At 52.9% G+C, this 19,621-nt stretch overlaps 1 long non-coding RNA gene across 1 annotated transcript in view; it reads right to left on the reverse strand.

The window, feature by feature from the left end:
• Positions 1-292: 292 nt before the first annotated feature.
• LOC140386525 (uncharacterized) overlaps positions 293-19,621 on the reverse strand; it is a 172,780-nt gene continuing 153,451 nt past the window's right edge. The window contains exon 5 of the long non-coding RNA XR_011933631.1: positions 293-3,187. This is a non-coding gene — a long non-coding RNA (uncharacterized lncRNA). The remainder of the gene's footprint in view (positions 3,188-19,621) is intronic.

Genomic DNA, 19,621 nt, shown 5'->3' on the forward strand with positions numbered 1-19,621 from the left:
TAACATTTCTAGGAGACAGATTGTCTGCTCAAGGAATAAAGCCTGATGACATGAAGATACAAGCCATTATAAATATGCCTTGACCTATAGATAAAAAGGGAGTACTGAGAGTTCTGGGTACGATCAACTTCATTGGAAAGTTCATACCAAACCTCTCAGCAAAGACAGCATGTCGTCGAGATATCCTGCAGAAAGTGAATAATTTCACTTGGACTGAACAGCATGAACAAGAGAGGATCACATTTGTTGAAAACTCGATTCCGAGTAAGACTCAGACAACAAAATACAGGTTAACATCAACAGTTAATTTATTTTACTTGCAACAAGGGGAGACTGCGCCTAAGCAAGGGTTGGGGCGAGAATCCAAAGCACAACAGTCCCTCCTGGCATATTTATACACTGGAGTAAACAAATGCCACATGACTTCGAATCTTGGTGCCTAAATAAACCTCTTAGCTTATGTAGCCACCTGAGTTGGCCACTTCCCGACTTAAAATGGAGAACCGCAAAGGCTGAAGGGAAATTCAGCCAACACAAGCAAAGACTAGCAAATACAGAAATCATGTATATTGGAACCTGCAAAACAACCAGACAGCACGGAAACCAGCAGCCATCTGCATAGTAATGTAGCAGCCATCTACATAGTAATGTGCGATTCCCAGGCACAATGGCAACAGTAAATGTAAACAAAGCCAAGCCAGACCCCTCGGCGCCAGAAGGAGCCAAGACAAAGGAAGGCCAACGGACACTTAGGGGCCGCCCAGCGATCAGGGAACCGCTCCAGCATTGGAGAAATCGATCCAAATGATCGGAAAGTAGTCCAATCACTTGGAACCAGATACCGGGGTCCGCCCCAAAGGGCGGGAAGCCCCTGGGGACTATAAAGTAAAGCCCCCAAGTTCAAATCATCCTTCTTTGGCAGGGTCACTCAGCAATTTGAACCAACCCTTGACAGTGACCTGTCTTGTTGCCGCCAAGCAAGTAAGTCTCCAGTCAACGCACGCTACGAGATAGGCGCTCCTAGCTACCAGTCCATACCAGCTTTGAATCCTGCAGACTCAGGACCTGAACGAAAGGCCATTTGTTCCCCTGGCCTGGTGGGCCAGTCAGAAGCTAAGTATAGGCCTTTTAGTGATAGGAATAGCCTAGAAAGTAGAGTTTATGCATGAGTAGTGATTTACTGTGTATAATAAATGTGTTTTGATTTGAATCTTACTAATTGGTGTGTTGAGTTATTGATCAATACTTGAACTGGAACCTCGTGGCGGTATCATAAAGATACCTGGCGACTCGAGAGCAAAGGTTAAACAAACAGAGAAAATTACGATTTAAGAGCCAACCAAATGTTAGCACCAGCTTAATATCCTAAAAGACCTTATTTAACTTCACATTGTGACTCCTTACAATACCAGGATGCACTCAAGCTGTATCGATAATGTATCAATACATGCCTATGTGTGTGTGACAATGTGTGGAAACAAATGGATATAGGTAAGGAAGTGACACAGAATAGGAGATCCTCCAATATATTCTTGCCCTGTTAGCAGTATTTTCAGTGCACACAATTATGGGCAAGTACCCATCATGCCTTGGTTATAGTTAGCCAGAAATCTATATTTCTACACATTAAAGAAAGCTCTTACGACAATTCCAGTGTTAATATTTTTCAAGCCAACAAAAACCACCAACATTTCAACAGATGCATCGAAGGATGGTCTAGGTGCAGTTTTGCGACAACAGGAAAATGGTAGTGATGTAAATCAAGTAAATGACAAGATAAGGGATCAGTTGCAATCGCAAAACAAGAAGCAAAAGAGTTACGATGACTTCTGCACTGTAAATTCAATGATTCTATGATTCCAACCCACGGTTTGTTATACAATAATAAATTTGACTAGTCTAGAACTAGATGTTCTTTGGTACGCCGACTCAGTAATTGTCTCTGCACAAGAACTTGACAAGTTGTAGGGACTGGAGGAGTTACAGAGATAGAGAGGGTTATAGAGGCTGGAGAAGGTTTCAGAGATAGAGAAGGCTGTTGGGTCTGGAGGAGTTTACAAAGATAGGGAGAGTTGTAGGTACTGGAGGAGGTTACAGAGAAAGGGACGTTTGTAGGTGCTGTAGCAGGTGACACATATAGGGAAGGCTGTCAGGATTGGAGGAGTTTACAGAGGTAGGGAAGACTGTCGGGGTGGAGGAGGGTTCAGAAATCGAGAGGGCTGTAGGGGACTGGTGTGTGTGTGCGCTGGCAAGAATATGAGGTCAGAAGCTCGACAACATCCAGGACAAAGCAGCCCATCCACTCCCCCCACCACCGATGCAAAGTGGCAGCCGTACCATATTGAAGATTCACTGCAGGAACTCACCGAGGCTCCTTAGACAGCACCTTCCAAACCCACGACCTCTACCATCTAGAAGGACAAGGGCAGCAGATACTTGGGAACCCCTCCAAATCACTCACCGCCCTGACTTGGAAATATATTGGCCGTTCCCTCACTGTCGCTGAGACAAAATCATGGAACCCCATCTTAACAGCACCATGGGTGTATCTACACCTCATGGACTGCACTAGAACATAGAACATTACCACGCAGTACAGGCCCTTCGGCCCTCGATGTTGCGCCGACCTGTGAAACCACTCTAAAGCCCATCTACACTATTCCCTTATCGTCCATATGTCTATCCAATGACCATTTGAATACCCTTAGTGTTGGCGAGTCCACTACTGTTGCAGGCAGGGCATTCCACACCCTTACTACTCTCTGAGTAAAGAACCTACCTCTGACATCTGTCCTATATCTATCTCCCCTCAATTTAAAGCTATGTTCCCTCGTGCTAGACATCACCATCTGAGGAAAAAGGCACTGTTTTAGAAAGGCAGCTCACCATCACCTTCTCAAGGGTAATTAGGGATGGGTAATAAATTCTGGGCCTGGACAGCGCCCACATCCTGTGAAGTAAAAGAAAAAGTTCTGTTGTCTTCCCAGAAATCTTTTGTATTGGGAGAGACTTTATTTTAACTCTCACAATCTACAATCCTTTATTGTTGCACATTGAGGTTTGATGCCCAATGTTCCTCTCAGACACAAGTTCTACAATCACACACAATATGTTATTGGAGAGGTTACATGGTGAATCTGGGATTTAAATAGAAAATGCTGGAAAACCTCGGGCAGTCGGAGAGAACCTGTGGAGAGAGAGAAACAGAGTTATATCATTCTTCATTACAACTGGGGGGGGGGAAAAAGTGGCTTTTCATTTCTCAGCACCTTTCCTCCATCTCGGGACGTCACAAAGCATTTACACAGAAACACACATGGCAAATAGAAGCAGGAGGAGGCCATTCAGCCCATTGAGCCTGCTCCGCCATTCATTACTATCATGGGTGATCATCAAGTTTAATATCCTGATCCTGCCCGCATATCCCTTGATCCTTTTAGCCCCAAGTGCTATATCTAATTCCTTCTTTAAATTGCACAATGTTTTGGCCCCAACCACTTTCTGTGGTAGTGAATTCCACAGATTCACCACTCTCTGGGTGAAGAAATTTCTCCTCACCTCAGTCCTAAAAGGTTTATTCCTTATCCTCAAACTATGACCCCAAGTTCTGACCCTCCCACAATACAGCACTCCCCCAGTACTGACCCTCCGACAATACAGCACTTCCTCAGTACTGACCCTCCAACAGTGCAGCACTCCCTCAGTACTGACCCTCTGACAATGCAGCACTCCCTCAGTACTGACCCTCCGACAATACAGCACTCCCTCAGTACTGACCCACTGACAATACAGCACTTCCTCAGTACTGACCCTCTGACAGTGCAGCTCTCCCTCAGTACTGACCCTCTGACAGTGCAACACTCCCTCAGTACTGATCCTCCGATAATACAGCACTTCCTCAGTACTGACCCTCCGACAGTGCAGCATTCCCTCAGTACTGACCCTCTGACAGTGCTGCACTCCCTCAGTACTGACCCTCTGACAGAGCAGCACTCCCTCAGTACTGACACTCTGACAGTGCAGCACTCCCTCAGTACTGACCAGCCGACAGTGCAGCACTACCACAGTACTGACCCTCTGACAGTGCAGCACTCTCTCAGTACTGACCCTCTGACAGTGCAGCACTCTCTCAGTACTGACCCTCTGACAGTGCAGCACTCTCTCAGTACTGACCCTCTGACAGTGCAGCATTCCCTCAGTACTGACCCTCTGACAGGGCAGCATTCCCTCAGTACTGACCCTCTGACAGTGCAGCACTCCCTCAGTACTGACCCTCTGACAGTGCAGCACTCCCTCAGCACTCTCCCTCTGACAGTGCAGCATTCCCTCAGTACTGACCCTCTGACAGTGCAGCACTCACTCAGTACTGACCCTCTGACAATGCAGCACTCCCTCAGTACTGACCCTCCGACAATACAGCACTCCCTCAGTACTGACCCACTGACAATACAGCACTTCCTCAGTACTGACCCTCTGACAGTGCAGCATTCCCTCAGTACTGACCCTCTGACAGTGCAGCACTCCCTCAGTACTGACCCTCTGACAGTGCAGCATTCCCTCAGTACTGACCCTCTGACAGTGCAGCACTCCCTCAGTACTGACCTTCTGACAGTGCAGCATTCCCTCAGTACTGACCCTCCCAAACGTCCTAACTCTGGGGAAGTTTGGAGTTTGATTGTGAGCCCCTTTTGTCTGGAGTGCATTCTCTGCACTGCCTCTGATGCAAGTCTTGGCTTTGGTGAGGAGGGCAGAGGTGTGCAACAGTGAACAAGATGTAATCTCATTGAGGCCCTGTACAACTGCAACAACACTTCTCTACTTTAAACTCCATTCCCCTCACAATAAACCCCAGCGTTCCATTTGCCTGCAGGGGATAATTCACACCCCTCCCTTGAGACAAGAAAACAACAGTGCATAAATGTGCATCATTGTTTTGATGAATTCGTAATTGATTGGTGGTGGCTCCAAACAGTGTCACGCTCGGTGACAGAATGTTGTATTCATAACCTTACATATGGACTCATTCAATTGATCAAGCTTCCGGAAATTTCGAATCCCGCGACACAGCTCAGATGCCGGACTGCCGTTTCCCCGGCGACTGGAGAATCAGCGTCAATGGTGCTGGCGCGATCAACGCGGCCCCACCGCCAATTCTCCCCGCACGATGGGCCGAGTGCCTGCCAGGTTCGGCCGAGTCCCGCCGGCGTCATTCTCGTCTGGTCCTACCCAGCAGGGCCTCGCCGTTCATGCTGCCGGGAGCGGCCTGGTGGGGGGGGGGGCGATCTGACTCCGAGGCGGGCCTCCACGGTGGCCTGGCCCACGATTGGGGCCTACCGATCGGCGGGCAGGCTTATCCCGATGGGGGCCTATGTTCCTCCGCGCCGGGTCCCTGGAGGTCTCCGCCATGTTGCGTCGAAGGCAACCCACGCGCAAACTTGCACCGGCCGTGGCACGCATGCGCGAACTCGCGCCGGCCCGTGCTGACGCCAGTATCGGCAGCTGGCGCTGCGCGAGTCGCTCCAGTGCCATGCTGGCCCCCTGTGCGGCGCAGGATCGCTGATCCTAGGGGCCAGATGATACCTTCATGAAATGCTCCGGCATTTACGACGGCGCCAACACTTAGCCCCAGGATCGGAGAATCCCGCCCCTCATCTCCAGGTTCACAGTTAACCAAAAGGAAAGCTGGTGAGACCAGTCATCCACCAGTTAGGTGTGAAAGACCACCAACCATTTCATTTTAGTGTTTCAATGGCCTCTTAGTTTTAAGCCATGCTTGATGGACAATGGCCATTGACTATGTGACCGAAATTGGCTGCTGAAATGGGCGTCCTTTATTATCCCCAAGCATGAAGAGACCAGGGCAGACTGCAACAGGCCGTCAGCTGCAGAGGAAGGCTGTGTCATCTTTGCCTGTCAAGAACCGGCACTCATCGACCAGCCTGAGAAGCAGACTCTGAAACAAACTGTAAGTCACCAAGCAGGCAGAGTAATTAACCCGATCCAGGTTCAAGGTTCACCTGAGAACCAAACTCCCATGTAATGGACTATGCAAAACCTCACAACCTGCTGTGGACCGTTCGCTCTGCAGGACCCCGTTCCAACTTTCAACCATCCAATCCAGTCAGGGAATCACATGCCTGTCATTGTGGGCAGCACGGTAGCACAGTGGTTAGCACAGTTACTTCACAGCTCCGGGGTCCCAGGTTCGATTCCCGGCTTGGGTCACTGTTTGTGCGGAGTCTGCACGTTCTCCCCGTGTGTGCGTGGGTTTCCTCCGGGGGCTCCGGTTTCCTCCCACAGTCCAAAGGTGTGCAGGTTAGATGGATTGGCCATGATAAATTGCCCTTCATGTCCAAAAGGGTTAGGTGGGGTTACGGGGATAGGGTGGAGGCGTGGGCTTAAGTAGAGTGCTCTTATCCAAGAGCCGGTGCAGACTTGATGGGCCGAATGGCCTCCCGCTGCACTGTAAATTAGTTGATTCTATGATTGAACGGAAATCCTAATTCAAGATTGAATTAACTGCAATCAGTAAAAATAACTGCGGATTCTCCGTTTCCCCAGCTGTGTGTTGCTAGGCGGGACGCCATCTGCTGGTGGCAGGGATTCTCTACACCAGGGATGTCCCATTGAAGCCATCCCACCAGAAGACCCAATTTCAAGGGGTGTGATTGCCTGTTGAAACAAAGCTTCCAGGTAACTCCCACCCTCCCTGACGTGTTGCAGTGGCGGCAGCTCAGCCTCCAGCTCAATAATTCCGACCCAAAGTTGCCCAAGCAGCAGACAGGTACTGCAGACATGCTCCCTTTGCACAACACAGGTATCCATGATATCCCCCATGTTGCAGCTTTGACATTTCACCTCTCCTGCCATACTTACGAGCTTTAATAAATTACTTAATGATTTTATACAATTATTTATCTTCTTTTGGATATTTATTAATCTTTACACAAACTTCAGTGCTACTTTAAACATTTAGAAAATAGATCTTGACATGTACCGGATATTCAGCAGATACTCACCAAGAGTTCACCCCCACCCTGTGAAACAGCAGAAATCAATTTCAACAGGGTGAAAAAGTTCGAAATGAAAGAGGTCAACGCCCTCTCCTCCTCGCCAAACTTCCTCTGCTCATCAAACTGCCATACTTCGCTTGAGGTTTCTCACAGTTATATTTAACTTTCTTTATCTGCATCCAAACGTTGTGTCTGGCTGTCTCATTTGTGGAGGTGTGTGCATTGGTGTGGAACGGCCTGAATTCGGGGAAATTGGTTGAGAATAAATAAACTTGGTGCACGATCCCGCACCAGAAAAGCTGCTCGACGTGGCGCAGCGTGGCTGATAAAAGTCAGGAGATCCTGCTCCCGGGATCGACCCGGCTCTCAATGCCTTGCGAGATCCAACATGATCTTGCAAGATGTTGTGAAGTAAATCCCACCCATTGTGAGCTGGATCACTTTTTGGCAAATCTGCTAGACAGCTAGTCTCACTCTAATGTGCAGATTCCTGAGTATCTGAGGTTGGGATCCATCCCCCTTGCTTCAGAGACCTCGGGCGAGCGCCGTTCAGCACTTGTCCCCACAAACGGTGACCAGATGGAATGGCACTCGTGGGGTTCTCCCAGGGGATCAGAGGCACACAGCCTGCATGCTCTTTGGGCAGAATGGTGCCCTGGCACTGCTGGTGCTACCTGTGCAACCTGGCAGTGCTACCTGGGCACCCTGGCAATGTCACCCTGGCAGTGCCCATGTCAGCTTGTAGTGCCACCCAGGCACCTTGGCAACACTGTCTGGCACCCAAGTGGCCCTGCCAAGGTGCCAGGTTGACATTTTTTGTATATGCATGATCGGGCCAGGGATGTACTGCGTGGGTGTTGGGGGGTGCAAGGGCGCTCATCTCGCAATAAAATGGTGAGTACCGGTGTCCTGATCTTGCGATACAATGGTGAGTACTGGTAAATGGATCTCCTCACTGTTCAAAATGGGGCTTTGTGCGGCCTTGGCCACATGTTCCTCGTTTAGGTTGCTAATACAATGCCAGTCGCGTTGATTAGCCAAGTGTCAGGAAACACACGGCTAAAAGCGCTCACTATGGAACTTTGTTCCCTTTTGAACGAAATGCGCTCTTCATAATTTAAACTCTAGAGCACTTGCTGCTGAATTGCTGCATTGGAATGCACGAACAGGCGCCGGAATGTAGCGACTAGGGGCTTTTCACAGTAACTTCATTTGAAGCCTACTTGTGACAATAAGCGATTCTTCTTCTTGTTATTATTACAACAGGTTGTGAATTTTGCAGCTCCCTGCCCTACTGCTTCTGCGCACTTTGAAAGCAGCAGTGCTGAGTGAGCACTGTACTGTTGAAGGTTCAGTACTGAGTGAGTGCTGCACTGTTTGAGGGTCAGTACTGAGGGAGTGCTGCTCTGTTTGAGGGTCAGTGCTGCGGCAGCACTCAACTGTCGGAGAGTAGTGCCAAGAGAATTCTGCACTGTCGGATAGCCAGTTCTAATCGAGTGCTGTACTGTCGGACTTTCAGTACTGAGGGAGTGCTGCACTGTCGGAGAGTCAGTGCTGCGGCAGCACTGCACTGTCGGAGAGTAGTGCCAAGAGAGTGCTGCACTGTCGGATAGCCAGTTCTCAGTGAGTGCTGCACTGTCGGACGTTCAGTACTGAGGGAGTGCTGCACTGTTGGAGTTGCTGTCTTTCAGAATGAGGCATTCAACTGAGGCTCAGTCTGCTCTCTCGGGTGGGTACAAAAGAATCCACAGTCAACATTTGGAAGAAGAGCAGTGGGGGGAGGGGTGTGTGTTTTTGATCTTTTCCCCATAATCCTGAGGCCAATAATTATCCCTCAACCAACATCATTAAGGGGCAACACGGTAGCCTTGTGGATAGCACAATTGCTTCACAGCTCCAGGGTCCCAAGTTCGATTCCGGCTTGGGTCACTGTCTGTGCGGAGTCTGCACATCCTCCCCGTGTGTGCGTGGGTTTCCTCCGGGTGCTCCGGTTTCCTCCCACAGTCCAAAGATGTGCGGGTTAGGTGGATTGGCCATGATAAATTGCCCTTAGTGTCCAAAATTGCCCTTAGTGTTGGGTGGGGTTACTGGGTTATGGGGATAGGGTAGCGGTGTTGGCCTTGGGTAGGGTGCTCTTTCCAAGAGCCGGTGCAGACTCGATGGGCCGAATGGCCTCCTTCTGCACTGTAAATTCTATGAAAAAATTAAAAAGACTGACGATCTGGGTCATTATCACATTGCTGCTTGTGGGATCTTGCTGTGCACGAAAACAACGCTGTGTTTCTTACTTTACAACAGTGACCTCATTTCAAAAGAGAAAGTTCCTCATTGTGTTTGGGACATCCTGAGATGGGGAAAGACATCTGGTTGCGAATTAATCTCATTAATAAATGACTGTCCAAAGACAGTGGGCTGGATTTTCCGATTTGCAGAATACGTTCTGACGCCGTCGTGGGAATAGTGGCGTTTTACGCCAGAAACAATGGCGCAATAGCTGCACTGATTCCGGGACCATTGGGGGGCTTGCAGCCGTGCCAGGTAAAGCTCCCGGCTCACACGCCTTTAACGGCTGGCGAATGGCCGGTTCCGTGGCCGCGCAGACGCATGGCGGCGGCCTGCGGCAGCCGTGCCATGCAGCACGGCGCCAGCAGCACGCGGACCCAGCCTGCCAACTAATGACCCCCAGTAACTCCCCTCGCCACCCCGGGACCAACCCCCACAAGTGCCCTCAGCCCTCGCCAAAGCCCCTCCCCTCCCCACGCGGTTCCACAGAACAAAATACAATGTGTGTTCCGCGTCGTTGGGAACTCAGCCCATCGGGGGCGGGGCATCGGGGAAGGGCCACAGGTGACGTCCTGATGGCTTGCGGTGTACTCGCATAAACAGCTCCGCCCCCAACTCCGCCGCAAACGGGGATTCTCCAGCTGAACGCGATTTTGGCGTCGGCGACCGGAGAATCCCTCCCAGTGCCTTTGCAATGTCTAATTGGGAATGGGAATATCCGCTGTTTCCAAACTGGATGTTTCATAAGCTGTTCCCAGGTATCTGCTACCCTGTACTTCCAGATGGTAGTGCTCATGGGTTTGGAAGGTGCTGTCTGAGGAGCCTTTAATACAGTTTTGGAGCCAAAATTGGATCGGTCGAGTCCGAGGTCGGGGAGAGTATCGGCAGTGGCGAAGGAACTGAGGGGGTTTATGGAGCGCATGCGGGTTGGACCGTGGAAGTTTGGCAGGCCAAGGGCAAAGGAATTCTCGTTTTTTTTCCCATGTGCACAGAGTGTACTCCGGAATCGACTATTTTGTGTTGGATAGGGCGTTGTTGGCGGGGGTGGGCGTTTCGGACCACACTCCGCACTGGGTGCACTTACTGGTCAATGTGGGGGGCGCAGGGCCCGCAGTGGAGGTTGAATGTGGCGTTGTTGTCAGATGAGGACGTCTATGAGCGGGTGGAGGCTGCCATTCGGGGATATGTGGAGCTGAATGACATGGGTGAGGCTTCGGCTGTCACGGTGTGGGAGGCATTGAAGGGTGGAGTTTATTTTGATATGGGTACACAGGGATAAGATAGAGCAAGCGGAGATGGCAAGGTTAGTGGAGAACATCTTGCAGAGATAGGAGGGATTCGGAGGCCCCGGAAGCAGGGTTGCTGAGGGAGCGGCAGAAACTGCAAATGGAGTTTGGGTTGTTATCCACGGGTAAGGTGGTGGGGCAGTTGAGGAGAGCGAAGGAGGTGGTTTATGAATATGGGGAAAAGGTTAATAGGATGTTGACACAACAGCTAAGGAAGCAGGAGGCAGCGAGGGAGATCGGGAAAGTGAAGGATAGGGGAGGGAAGGTGGTATTGGACGCGATGGGGGTGAATCGGGTGTTCAGGGATTTTAATAGGCAGCTGTATGAGTTGGAGCTCCCAGCCGGGGTGAAGGGAATGAGGCATATTTTGGAAGGGTTGGAGTTCCCGAGGGTGGAAGACGATCTGGTGGAGGAGCTGGGAGTCCCCATTGGGCTTGGGGGTGGAGGGTATGGAGGTGATGCAGGTGGGGAAGGCCCCGGGTCTAGACGGGTTTCCAGTGGAATTTTTCAAAACGTTCTCGGGGGTCTTGGGGCCCCTGCTGGTAAGAGCGTTCAATGAGGTGAGGGAGCAGGGGGTGCTTCCCCAGACATTATCGTAGTGTGGAGTTGGTGGCTGCCATGGATGCAGGGAAGGCCTTCGACCTGGTGGAGTGGGACTATTTGTGGGAGGTTCTTGGGCGGTTTGGGTTCGGTCAGGGGTTTGTGGACTGGGTCCGGTTATTGTACCGGGCACCGGTAGCGAGTGTGCGGACAAACCAGAATATTTCAGGCTGCACCGGGGAAGGAGGCAGGGATGTCCACTCTCCCCATTGCTCTTTGCATTGGCTATAGAGCCATTGGCAATGGTGCTGAGAGCGTCAAGGGAATGGCAGGGGTTAGTACGGGGGGATGGAGCATAGGGTCTCACTGTACGCGGACGACTTGCTGATTTATATTTTGAACCATTGGAAGATATTGGGTGGGGGGGAGATTATGAGGATTTTGAAGCAATTCGGCCGGTTCTCAGGGTACAAATTGAAAATGGGGAAGAGGGAGGTTTTTCTGATCAAAGCGGGGGGACAGAAGAGGCTGGGGGAGTTGCCATTTAGGGTGGTGAGGGGGGGGATTGCGGCATCTGGGTATTCAGGTGGCGCAGGTTTGGGAGCAGCTACGCAAGCTGAATTTAGCTCGGCTGGTGGAACAGATGAAGGGAGAGTTTAGGAGGTGGGATGTACTCCCGCTGTCACTGGCGGGACAGGTGCAATCGGTGAAAATGACAGTCCTCCCAAGCTTCTTGAGTGTATTCCAAAACCTCCTGATTTTTATTCCTGAGGCTTTCTTTAGGAGAATGAATATGATGATTTCAGGGTTTCTTTGGGTGGGTAAAGTCCTGCGGGTGAAGGAGGTGCTGCTGGAACGGAGTCGAGGGGGGGCTCTCCTGAATCTCATGAACTATTATTGGGTGGCGAACATAGCTTTGGTGCGGAAGTGGTGGGGAAGGGATCGGTGTGGGAGCGGATGGAGGCAGCCTCTTGCAAGGGTACGTGTTTGGGGATGGTATTGACAGAGCCTTTGCCATTATCGCCGGCCACTTACTCCGCAAGCCCAGTAGTGGTGGCAGCCCTCAGGATGTGAGGACAGTAGCGGCAGCACCTAAGGCTGGAGGGGGCCTCGCTTTGGGCACCGATATCTGGGAATCATTAGTTTCTTCCGGGTTGGGGGGGGGGGGGGGGGCTGGATTGGGGGGGGGGGGGTTTGAGGTTGCATCGGGTGGGGAATGAGCGGCTTGGCGATCTGTTCATTGATAGCGGCTTTGCGAGCTTGAAGGAGGAATTTGAGCTGCCCGTCGGGAATGGGTTCCGGTATTTGCAGGTGAGAGACTTTGTCTGGAAGCAGGTATCATTCTTTCCTCACCTGCCACCCCAGAGGCTACAGGACAAGATGGTGTCAAGAGCACGGGTAGGGGAAGGTGTCAGAATATTACAAGGAACTGATGGATTGGGAGGGAGCCCCGATAGGGGTAATGAAGCGCAAGTGGGCGGAAGAGTTGGGTGGGGAGTTGAAGGCTGGGCTGTGGGAGGAGGCCCTGAGGAGGGTGAATGCATCCTCGTCGTGCGCTCGACTTAACCTGATCCATTTTAAGGTTCTCCACATGGCACATATGACTGTGGTCAGGATGAGCAGGATTTATGAAGAGGTGGATTATTGGTGTGTGTGGTGTGCGGGAGGGCCTGCGAATCATGTCCACATGTTTTGGGCATGTCCGAAGCTTGGGGGATTCTGGCAGGGGTTTGCTGACTTCATGTCGGAGGTACTGAAGGTGAAGGTGGTCCCCAGTCCAGAAGTGGCGATCTTCAGAGTGTCAGAAGACCCAGGAGTCCAGAGGCCGATGTCTTGCCCTTTGCCTCCCTGGTAGCCTGGAGATGGATATTGTTGGAATGGAGGGACACGGAGCCCCCGAAACCGGGGGTGTGGATGAATGACCTGGCAGAATTTCTCAGGCTAGAAAAAAATAAAGTTCGCCTTGAGGGAGTCTGTAGAGGGGTTTGCCCGGAGGTGGCAGCCGTTTATCGACTTCTTAAAGAAAAGATAAGGGGGCTGGTTTCTCTGATTCTGAGACAATGTGCTGACGCTGGCGTGGGAACGATGCCGTTTTACAACCTACAAAATGGCCACCAATCCCCATCTGGCACGCAGCATAGAGCACCTGCTTCTAGCTGCCGATACGGCCAGAGAATTGCTGGGTCCGTGGCCGTGCATGCGCATGTGCTACATGCCGCAGACCCGGCCTGCCAAATAGTGACCCCCTTTGGCCAGGCTCGTCACCACCGGGCAACCACCCCACCAGTGCCCCCAGTCCCCGCCAAAGCCCCCCCTGCCCACGGATCGGCTCCCCCCTGACTATGGTAGCGCTGGACTTACTCCGCAGTCGCCACGCCGAGTTCCCGAAAATAAATACCACAAGTGACCGACGGCGTTGGGAACTCGGCCCATCGGGGGCGGAGCATAGGGGAGGGCCTCAGGTAATCTCCTGAGGCCGTCCATAAGGCGTGTGGTGTACTCCTAGAGTATTCCGTTTTGGAGGGGGCGGGGCATCGCAAAAGCAGCTCCATCTCCGATTTCGGCATCAACGTGAATACTCCGGCTGATCGCCGAATGCGATTCCGCCGTCAGAGACCGGAGAATCCCGCCCAAGATGTCAGTAGTGGGGGGGGGGGGCTTGGTGTTAGGTATTTTGTTGACTTGGTTATTTGCAGCCCTGTGGGATTGCTTTGTTTTGTGATTAGGGGCGCGATTCTCCGACCCCCCACCGGGTCGGAGAATCGCCGAGGGCTGGCGTGAATCCCGCCCCCGCCGTGTCCCGAATTCTCCGCCACCAGAGATTCGGCGGGGGCGGGAATCGTGCCGGTCGGCGGGGGTGGAAATCGCGCCGCGTCGGGCCCACCCCCGGCGATTCTCCGGCCCGCGATGGGCCGAAGTCCCGCCGCTGTCAACCCTCTCCTGCCAGCGTGGATTAAACCACCTTTTGAACGGCGGGATAAGGCGGCGAGGGCAGGCTCCAGGGTCCTGGGGGAGCGCGGGTGCGATCTGGCCCCGGGGGGTGCTCCCACGGTGGCCTGGCCCGCGATCGGGGCCCACCGATCCGCGGGCGAGCCTGTGCCGTGGGGGCACTCTTTTTCTTCCGCCTTCGCCATGGTCTTCACTATGGCGGAGGCGAAAGAGACCCCCTCCCCTGCGCATGGATGACGTCAGCAGCCGCTGACGCTCCCGCGCATGCGTCGCCCGGCAACGACCTTTCTGCACTGGCTGGCGTGGCGCTAAAGGCCTTTCCCGCCAGCCGGTGGAGCGGAAACCACTTTGGCGCAAGCCTAGCCCCTCAAGGTGAGGGCTTGGCCCCTAAAGGTGCGGAGACTTCCACACCTTTGGGGCGGCCCGACGCCGGAGTGGTTCCCGCCACTCCATTATGCCGGATTCCCCCGCCCCGCCGGCTAGGGGAGAATCCCGCCCTATGTTTGTTGTGTTAATATATAAATGCCTCGTTTCAAGATTTTTCCCAAAACAAAAATAACCTCAGCCAGTACAGGAATTGAACCCACACTGCTGGCCTTGCTCTGAATGACAAACCAGCTGCCCAGCCAACTGAGCTAACCAACACTGTGCATAAATGATGGAGGCAGTGAATGTTTGTGGATAGGATGCCAATCAAGTGGGGCTGCATAGAAATTAGGAACACAAGTCAGCAATTCCCCTTCGAGCCTGCTGCGTTATTCAATCAGATCATGGCTGATCTCTTCCTGGTCTCAAATCCACCTCCCTACCTGTTCCCCATATCCCTTGAACCCATTTTTTGCTTTGTCCTGGGCGGTGTGGAGCTTCTTCAGTGTTTTTGGAGCTGCATTTGTCCAGGCCAGTGGAGTGTGTCATATTCCCTCTCGACGTTGCCATTTTATAATCCTGTTTCTTCAGGGCGGTCTCCACGTGCGACAATCAGCACAGATTATGCCAGTGAATGTCAGTATAATGCAGAACTCACACATCAATTGTGAAAACCAGCCAAGAGGCCCAGACCAGACAGTTACATTCCTTTATTCACCCAATCATTGAACGATACAGAAAACATTCCTTCAAATATCTCTGCTTCACATCACTTCCGACTTCACCTTACCTCAGTTTATTGAGTCATTCTGGTGGAGGCCATTCGGCCCTTCTAGCCCATGATGTTTCGGTGTAGATGAATCCAGTCAGTCCATTCCCTCCGCTCTATCCCGTATCTCTGGAAGTTAATTTCCCTCAAGTCCCCGTCCAATTGCCTTTTGATATCGTTCATCGTCTCCACTTTCGCCCCCCTCGAGGGCAGCGAGTTCCAGGTCATTACCTCACGCTGTGTAAAAAGGTTCATCCACACATCTCCCACCCACCACCCAAAACCTTAAATATGTGACCCCCTCACCCCAGTCCTGATGCCATCAGCTAACGGCAACAACCCTCCTTTGTCTATCTAAACCTGCCATCATCTTGTCACCTCGATCAAATCTCCCCTCAAACACTTTTGCCTCAAGGAGACCAAACCCCAGCTCCTTCAACCCGAACCTCGGAGCTAGAAACCCCTCGCCCTGACTCCTAATCGTTTTCCCTGCCGCAAAAATCAATTCTGAATATTCCATCATGATTGTGTCTGGGGTATATGTGATTGTGGTATCTCTGTACCTTTGAGTACCTGGACTGTGGGAGGAAACCGGAGTACCCGGAGGAAACCCACGCAGACACGGGGAGAACGTGCAGACTCCACACAGTCAGAGACAGTGACCCAAGCCGGGAAGTGAACCTGGGACCCTGGAGCTGTGAAGCAATTGTGCCAACCACTATGCTACCGTGCTGCCCAAAGTCACGCGGGCGTTATCATAGAATTTACAGTGCAGAAGGTGGCTACTCGGTCCAATGTGTTTACACCGGCCCCTGAAAGAGCACCTTACCTAAACCCACACCTGTACCTATCCCCATAACCCAGCGACCCCACCAAACCTTTTTGAATTGTAACGTTGCAGTGTCACATCTTGGGGATGTTTCATTCAATCAAAAGCATCAAAACAATAACATTTGCTGTTGATTATTGACCCACTTCTCCGGGGATCTTCCAAAAGCCTTCACAAAGATCCTGGACTGCGGTGATTGACATTGCCCATGATCATCCAGATCGAGCCGCTCCCCTTCTCCTCTCCTCCATGTCCCGGCACCCTCGATGGGTGGGTGGGGGGGGGCATGTTCCAGATCCTGGGGTTGCGACCCATAGGCACCACCCACTGCCTACTGTCATGCCCTCACCCCTACCCCACTCTCTTCCCCCCGCCCCCCCCCACACCCACCCCCCGATGGGCTCTCTGGAGAGGTGCAGGCCTCAGGGCTCCCGAGAGACTGACCCATGACCTTTCACTCCGTCACAGGTTAGGGTCTCAGGGACCATGGGACCAGCTCGCCCAGTGGTCTCGGATCACTCCTGGAAGGGTTCATTCCTGGTCGCTGTGAGGTCACCGAGAAGTGGAGGGGCGGGAGGTGAAAGGGATAAAAGCGTTCGGTTTGACACCCTGCTACCTGGCAACAAACACTAACCTGCCGCAGGCCGGGATCACTTCAACTCCCGCTCGTCAACCCACATCAGCCCCCAAACCAGCAACTGCTGTTTTCAAAAGCACCCATCCCGGTTTTCAAATTACTCTCTGCCCCCTCCATCACTGTAATATCCTCCAGCTCCCTCTCCACATCACTGTGGCCTCCTCCAGGCCCGATAACCCTCCCTATCACTGTAACCTCCTCCAGTTCCATTTCCACATCACTGTGGCCTCCTCCAGGCCCGATAACCCTCCCTATCACTGTAACCTCCTCTAGCTCCATCTCCACATCACTGTGACCTCCTCCAGGCCCGATAACTCCCTCCGTCACTGTAACCTCCTCCAGGCCCGATAACCCTGCCTATCACTGTAACCTCCTCCAGGCCCGATAACCCTGCCTATCACTGTAACCTCCTCCAGGCCTGATAACCCTGCCTATCACTGTAACCTCCTCCAGGCCCGATAACCCTCCCTCTCCACATCACTGTGACCTCCCCAGGCCCAATAACCCCCTCCATCACTGTAACCTCCTCCAGCTCCCTCTCCACATCACTGTGACCTCCTCCAGGCCCAATAACCCCCTCCATCACTGTAACCTCCTCCAGGCCCGATAACCCTCCCTATCACTGTGACCTCCTCCAGCTCCCTCTCCACATCACTGTGACATCCTCCAGGCCCTATAACCCCCTCCATCCTGTAACCTCCTCCAGCTCCCTCTCCACATCACTGTGACCTCCTCCAGGCCCGATAACCCTCCCTATCACTGTAACCTCCTCCAGCTCCCTCTCAACATTGTGACCTCCTCCAGGCCCGATAACCCTATCACTGTAACCTCCTCCAGCTCCCTCTCCACATCACTGTGACCTCCTCCAGGCCCAATAACCCTCCCTATCACTGTAACCTCCTCCAGCTCCCTCTCCACATCACTGTGGCCTCCTCCAGGCCCGATAACCCCCTCCATCACTGTGACCTCCTCCAGGCCCGATAACCCTCCCTATCACTATCACCTCCTCCAGCTCCCTCTCCACATCACTGTGACCTCCTCCAGGCCCAATAACCCTCCCTATCACTATCACCTCCTCCAGGCCCGATAACCCTCTCCATCACTGTGACCTCCTCCAGCTCCCTCTCCACATCACTGTGACATCCTCCAGGCCCGATAACCCCCTCCATCACTGTGACCTCCTCCAGGCCCGATAACCCTCCCTATCACTGTGACCTCCTCCAGGCCCAATAACCCCCTCCATCACTGTAACCTCCTCCAGGCCCGATAACCCCCTCCATCACTGTAACCTCCTCCAGGCCCGATAACCCCCTCCATCACTGTAACCTCCTCCAGCTCCCTCTCCACATCACTGTGACCTCCTCCAGGCCCAATAACCCTCTCTATCACTGTAACTTCCTCCAGCTCCCTCTCCACATCACTGTGGCCTCCTCCAGGCCCGATAACCCCCTCCATCACTGTGACCTCCTCCAGGCCCTATAACCCCCTCCATCCTGTAACCTCCTCCAGCTCCCTCTCCACATCACTGTGACCTCCTCCAGGCCCGAGGCTCCAGGCCCGATAACCCTATCACTGTAACCTCCTCCAGCTCCCTCTCCACATCACTGTGACCTCCTCCAGGCCCAATAACCCTCCCTATCACTGTAACCTCCTCCAGCTCCCTCTCCACATCACTGTGGCCTCCTCCAGGCCCGATAACCCCCTCCATCACTGTGACCTCCTCCAGGCCCGATAACCCTCCCTATCACTATCACCTCCTCCAGCTCCCTCTCCACATCACTGTGACCTCCTCCAGGCCCAATAACCCTCCCTATCACTATCACTTCCTCCAGGCCCGATAACCCCCTCCATCACTGTGACCTCCTCCAGCTCCCTCTCCACATCACTGTGACATCCTCCAGGCCCGATAACCCCCTCCATCACTGTGACCTCCTCCAGGCCCGATAACCCTCCCTATCACTGTGACCTCCTCCAGGCCCAATAACCCCCTCCATCATTGTAACCTCCTCCAGGCCCGATAACCCCCTCCATCACTGTAATCTCCTCCAGGCCCGATAACCCCCTCCATCACTGTAACCTCCTCCAGCTCCCTCTCCACATCACTGTGACCTCCTCCAGGCCCAATAACCCTCTCTATCACTGTAACTTCCTCCAGCTCCCTCTCCACATCACTGTGGCCTCCTCCAGGCCCGATAACCCCCTCCATCACTGTGACCTCCTCCAGGCCCGATAACCCTCCCTATCACTATCACCTCCTCCAGCTCCCTCTCCACATCACTGTGACCTCCTCCAGGCCCAATAACCCTCCCTATCACTATCACCTCCTCCAGGCCCGATAACCCCCTCCATCACTGTGACCTCCTCCAGCTCCATCTCCACATCACTGTGACATCTTCCAGGCCCGATAACCCCCTCCATCACTGTGACCTCCTCCAGGCCCGATAACCCTCCCTATCACTATCACCTCCTCCAGCTCCCTCTCTGCATCACTGTGACCTCCTCCAGGCCCGATAACCCTCCCTATCACTGTAACTTCCTCCAGCTCCCTCTCCACATCACTGCGACCTCCTGCAGGCCCGATAACCCCCTCCATCACTGTAACCTCCTCCAGGCCCGATAACCCTCCCTATCACTATCACCTCCTCCAGCTCCCTCTCCACATCACTGTGACCTCCTCCAGGCCCGATAACCCTCCCTATCACTGTAACCTCCTCTAGCTCCATCTCCACATCACTGTAATCTCCTCCAGTCCCTACAACTCTGTCTATCTCTGTAACCTCCTCCAGTCCCTACAAAAGTTGTTTTAAGTGGTGTTCCACAGGGGTCGGTGTTGGGATACTTACTGTTTCTGTTATAGATCAATGATTTGGACGTGAACACGGGGAGCATGATTGTAAAATTTGCAGATCTGACATAGAGATTGGTTGAGTGGTGGACAGTGTAGAGAGG

The sequence above is a fragment of the Scyliorhinus torazame genome, chromosome 12, assembly GCF_047496885.1.
Source record: "Scyliorhinus torazame isolate Kashiwa2021f chromosome 12, sScyTor2.1, whole genome shotgun sequence".
Lineage (NCBI taxonomy): Eukaryota > Metazoa > Chordata > Chondrichthyes > Carcharhiniformes > Scyliorhinidae > Scyliorhinus > Scyliorhinus torazame.